We start from the raw sequence: 6,310 nt of genomic DNA on the forward strand, positions 1-6,310 counted from the left end.
TTAACATACACTCAAGATAAAAAAAAAAATCTCAGCAAACTAAGAATAGAACAGAACTTCCTCAAGCTGATAAAAGACATCCACACACACACAAAAAATCCTATGGCTCACAACATACTTAATGGTAAACAATAAAATGTTTTCCCCCTGAAGTTTAGGAACAAGACAAGGATGTTTACTCTTGCCACTCCTATTTGAAATTATAATAGAAGTCTTACCTAGTGTAATAACTCAAGAAAAAGAAACAAAGCTATCCAGATAGGAAAAGAGGAAATACAACTGCTTATGTTTACAGATGACATGATATCTATGTAGGAAATCCCAGGGAATCTACAAAAAAATTCCTAGAACTAATAAATGAGTCTAGGAAGGTCAAAATAATTTTATTTATATACACAATAAATATATAAATGAAAACCAAGAATGTTAAAACCAATGTAACTTATAATAGCTCCCCAAAATGAAATACTTATGCATGAATATAATAAAACATGTACTGGATCTATATTCTGGAAACTACAAAACAGTGACTAAAGAAATCCAAGAACACCTTGTTAAATGGAATAAACACAAATATACAATATTCATGGATTTGGACACTCAATAAATACAGTAATTCTTCCTGATTTTTTTTTAATGAGAGAGAGAGAGAGAGCACGCATGTGTGTGGAGGTGCAGAAGGAGAGGGAGAGAATCTTTAAGTATGTTCCATGTCCAGGTGGGCTTGATCTCATGACCCTGAGATCATGACCTGAGCTGAAATCAAGAGTCGGACACCTAGCTGACTGAGCCACCCAAGCAAACTTCTTCCTGAAGTCTATAGATTTAACACAATAAAATTGAAGAGGCAGAAGGATTTTTTGTGGGTTAAGGCAACATGATTCTAAAATTTATACTAAAAGTCAAAGGAACTAAAGTCATTAAAACAGTTTTAAAAAGAATAAAGTTGGAGACTTACTGTAATACTACAGTAATTAAGGCAGTGTCATTAGTGAAGGGGTAAATCTAAAACAGTGGAACAGATAAGAGACTCCAGAAATAGACCCACAGAAGTATTGCCAATTTTTTAAACTTACTTTTTAGATGAAATTTAACATAATATTAACCACTTAAAAGTGAACAATTTAGTCACAGCACTGTCACAATATCATGTTAAGTATCACTTCTATCTAGTTTGAAAATATTTTCTTCACCCCCCCAAAACCTATCTGTACCCCTTAGAAAATTACTTCCCATCCGCCTCCCTGCAGGTCCTGGGGCCCACTAATTTACTTTCTATCTCTATGGATTTATCTATTCTGGAAATGCCACAAAAATCAGATCACACATTATGTGACCTTTGTGTCTGCCTTCTTTCACTTAGCATAATGTTTTTGAGATCCATTAATGTTTTAGCGTGTGTCAATACTTCATACATTTTTAAAATAAATATTTAATTTATTTATTACAGAGAGAGAGAAAGAGAGACCATGAGAACGGGGAGAGTCAGAAGAAGAAACAGACTCCCTGCTGAACAGGGAGCCTGATGCAGGACTTCAATCCCAGTACCCTGGGATCATGACCTGAGCCGAAGGCAGACACTTAATAGACTGAGCCACCCAGGTGCCCCTACTTCATACGTTTTTAGGGCTGAATAATATTTCATCAGATGTGTGTGCCACAATTTGTTTATCCATCCAAGCGTTGATGGACATCTGAGTTGTTTCCATCTTTTGGCTATCGAAATTGTGTTAACATGCGGTATTTCTTTGAATACCTGGTTTCATTTCCTCTCAGTATATAACTTGGAGTGGAATTCCTGGGTCACATGGGAACTCCATATGTTTAGTTTTTTGAGGAACTGCCAAAATGTTTTCCACAGTGGCTGAATCTTACATTCCCACCAGCCATAGCCATCGTGGTGGGCGTAAAGTAGTATCTCGTTGTTTTGTGTTTTCCTAATGACTAAGAGTGTTGTCTATCTTTTCATGAGCTCTACTAGTTGTGAATCTTTTTTGGAGAAATGACTATTGAAATTCTTTGTGTATTTTAAAAAGTAGATTGTTTGTTGCTGAGTTGTGAGAGTTGTTTGTGTATTTTGGATATTAGACCTTTATCAAATATATGATTTGCCAATGTTTTCCCCATTCTCTGGGTTATCTTTTCATTTTCTTGATATCTTTGATGCACTAACGTTTTTACTTTTGATGAAGTTCTATTTATCTATTTTTTTCTTTCTTTCCGGTACTTCTAGTGTCATAGTTAAAAATCCAGTGCCAAATCCAAGATCATGAATATTTACCCCTACATTTTCTTCTAAGACTTTTATAGTTTTAACTCTTACACTTAGATTGTTGATTTATTTTGAGTTAATTTATCTGTATGATATTAGGTAGAGGCCCAACTTCATTCTTTTGCATGTGGATATCTAGTTGTTCCAGCACCTTTTTTTTTCAGCTTTATTGAGGTATAATTGATAAATAAAAATTGTATATATTTAAGATGTACAACGTGATGTTTTGATATATGTGTATATTGTGAAATGATTACCACAATCATGCAATTTAACATCTCCATCATCTCATATAGTTAGGTATTTTTTATGGCGAAAACACTTAAGACAAAAATTTTTAGCAAATTTCAAGTATATAATGCAGTATTATTATTTTTAAAATTGAAGTATAGTTGTCATACAACTGTTCGTTGCCACACACCAAGATTAATTTCAGATACACAATATACATTTCATAATATACATTGTGAAATGCTTGCCACAATGTGTAGTTATTATCTGTCATCATACAAAGTTATTACATTATTATTGACTATATTTCCTATGCTGTACTTTTCATCCCCATGACTTACTTATTTTTTTAAAAGATTTTATTTATTTATTTGACAGAGACAGACACAATGAGAGAGGGAACAGAGGCAGGGGGAGCGGGAGAGGAAGAAACAGGTTTCCTGCTGTGCAGGGAGCCTGATGCGGGGCTTGATCCCAGGACTCTGGGATCATGATCTAAGCCGAAGGCAGACGCTTAGCAACTGAGCCACCCAGGCGCCCCAGGACTTACTTATTTTATAGAAAGTTTGTACCCCCTAATCTCCTTCACAAATTTCACCTATCTCCTTCCCCCACCCTTCCATCTGGCAACCACCAGTTCTCTGTATTTATGAGTTTGTTTCTGGGTTTTTGTTGTTGTTCATTTGTTTTCTTTTTTAGATTCCACGTAAGTGAGATCATATGGTATATATCTTTCTCTGTCTGACTTATTTCACTTATCCTAATGCCCTCTAGGTCCAACGGTGTTGTCTGCAATCCAGTATTATTAAATATAGTTACTAGGCTGTACATTAGATTTCCAGAACTCATTCATCCTGCATAACTGAAACTTTATGCCCTTAACCTACATCTCCCATTTCCCCTGGCAATCAATAAGCCCCCTCCATGTGCCCTCCCACCCCTTTCCCCAGCCCCCTGGGCTGTAGTGGCTGCATGAATTGCACCCTGGAGGAGGGCAATTCTGTAGTCATGTGTACTGAGTGCTGCCTTTGGGGGCTGCGCTTGCCTCCCTGGAAGGGCAGGGGAAGCTGCTGCATGCCCTGCTGCAAGGTCATGGGATTAGAAATTTGCTTCAATGAAAAGAGCCACAGAGAGCAAGCCAAGACTGAGAGACGCCCATGAGCTTGAGCTACCAACCCCTTCTGAGACAGCAGTGGGAACCTACTCCCCCAAGATCTACTGGCCCAAACACACTTGCATCTCTGAGCTGAACGCCTAGGTAGTGATGAAAGACTGGCGGAAGAAGCTGATCCAGTTTAAGTTTGTGTGGGGAGCTCAGAACACTGTCCCCCTCCGGACCCCCGCCCTGCCCCTTGAACCTGAGATGAGACAGGAACCTTAGTAGGGTCCCTGCTGTGGACATACAGATGTCCTCTTGCAGATGGAGCCCTGTGCTGTGTACCTACCCAGCGGTGACCACAAAGGATTCTATAAAAGAAAGCAGTACAACCCTTCCCTTGGCCACACATGTGGCATCTGCCAGTATGTGGACGAGCACAGGGTAAAGCTGCCAGGCATGGAGTTTGTCGATGGGGACTTTCCTCGTCACATCTTTTATTAACTTATTTTTTGACTCATTTATTTATTTGAAAAAGAGAGAGAGAGAGAGCACACGAGTGGGATGGGGGCAAGGAGAGAGAGAGAAAGAGAATCCACAAGCAGACTCCCAACTGAGCACAGAGCCTGGCGTGGGGCTCGATCCTTAGACCCTGAGATCATGACCTGAGCTGAAACCAAGAGTCGGATTCTTAACCAACTGAGCCACCCAGGCACCGCTCAGTGTCACATCTTTGATCGCAGCAACTTTGAGTGATGAATCACTCACCCTTCCCTTGTCCCAACCCACCCCCAGTCTTAACTCCAGCAAGTCTCCCTCTACCTGGGGAAGCTACTTGTTTAATCTTACTTAAGGGTAAATATATATATTTGAGGAAACTGAGGACCTTGGAATCTCTGGCATGGTGTTCACTTTGAAAAATGGCAGCAATGGTAATGCAAAGAGCTAAGGAAAAACCCCTGCCCCTTTCAAATGGTTTTCTTTTTTCTTTTTTTTTTTAAAGATTTTATTTATTTATTTGGGAGACAGAGATCAGAAGTAGGCATAGAGGCAGGCAGAGAGAGAGGAGGAAGCAGGCTCCCTGCTGAGCAGAGAGCCCGATGCGGGGCTCGATCCCAGGACCCTGGGATCATGACCTGAGCCGAAGGCAGAGGCTTAACCCACTGAGCCACCCAGGCGCCCCTCAAATGGTTTTCTTTTTAAGGCAAGTGAACAAATGGGGAAGGGAAGAGAGAAGGAACAAGAGAAAGAGAAGGGAGGAAACCACATGTGTAGGAGAGAGGAAAAGATTGTTAGAAAAAGGAAAAGAAGAATTATGGGTGGGAAGGAAAGACCACCTGGAACATGGTTGGATTCATCTTTCTGTCCAGCCCTGGATGGAGCTGGGGAGACGTTTGGGCACTAGAAGGTGTGGCCCAAGATGTGGCATTCAGTGACACATCTGGAATTTTCCCAGTTTGGATTGGTCAGCAGGGGGAGAAAGGAAAAGACAAAAGGTATCAGTGCGTCTCCTGGATCTGTCTCCTCCTCTTGCTAGCAATTTGGATGGCTTGAACCCTGACCTTCCTTTTCTCTCACCCTGCAGAGTCTCTCTCCCCGCGAATTTATAACAACTAACGTGTATTTCCATTCCTCTCAAAACATGGCAAATGAATAACCTAGTGATATTAGATAGGTTTTCCTGAGAAGCTACATAAATATTAAATATGTGTATATTTCACTGCCTGTACAGACTTCTAGAGATCAATACATACTCCAGTAGTGGGGAGACTTGTTTTTCCATGGTAACTAAAAATCCCTACTGAAACATGTGGCTTCAGCCCCTCACTGCATTCTGTTCACAACTAGTGCAGCCTTTGTCAAGGAAGAGAGGCTGAAAAAAATTGTACTCATCTACAAGATTCCACTAGTCATATATGGGCATATAAATCTACTTTCCTTATTCCTTTCTCTTTCAAAGGTTTGTATTAACTTTTCAAAGTAGTTCTCATTCACTCTTTCTCTCTCTGTCTGTCAAATAAATAAAATCTTTTTTAAAAAGGAGGGGGTGCACCTGGATGGTTCAGTTGGTTAAACATCTGCCTTCAGCTCAGGTCATGATCTCAGGGTCCTGAGATGGAGCCCCTGTATCAGGCTCCTTGCTCAGCGGGAAGCCTGCTTTCCCCTCTTCCTCTGCTCCTTCCCCTGCTTGTGTGCTCTCTCACTCTCTTTGTCAAATAAATAAATAAATAAATAAATAAATAAAATCTTTTTAAAAAAGTAGTTCCTGGGGTGCATGGGTGGCTCAGTCATCCCAGAGTCCTGGGATCGAGCCCCGCGTCAGGCTCTCTGCTCAGCGGGAAGCCTGCTTCCTCCTTTCCCACTCCCCCTGCTTGTGTTCTCTCTCTTGCTCTCTCTCTCTCTCTCTCTCTCTGTGTTGAATAAATTTTTAAAAATCTTAAAAAAATAGCTCCTATGGAGGCATTAAGGAGCTTCCTCATTTTGGGAAAGGAAAACTCATATTCTTCTAATATAACACATAATACTAGTTTTGCCTGCCTCCCATGAGCAACAAGCTCAATTCTTTGTGGGCCAGTGTTGGATTTTTAAATGATTTCCCATGTGCACGTGTGTTCATAGGTACCACCAAGACAGGTAGATAGGAGCACTCAATGGTACACTCACCATGCTTCCCAATACAACCCATCGTACCCTTCCAAACTTCTGGAAAT

General features: G+C 40.5%; 1 pseudogene; it reads left to right on the forward strand.

The window, feature by feature from the left end:
• The first annotated feature begins 3,595 nt into the window (after positions 1 to 3,595).
• LOC123934664 lies at positions 3,596 to 4,103 on the forward strand (annotated as a pseudogene).
• Positions 4,104 to 6,310: the final 2,207 nt, after the last annotated feature.

The sequence above is a fragment of the Meles meles genome, chromosome X, assembly GCF_922984935.1.
Source record: "Meles meles chromosome X, mMelMel3.1 paternal haplotype, whole genome shotgun sequence".
Lineage (NCBI taxonomy): Eukaryota > Metazoa > Chordata > Mammalia > Carnivora > Mustelidae > Meles > Meles meles.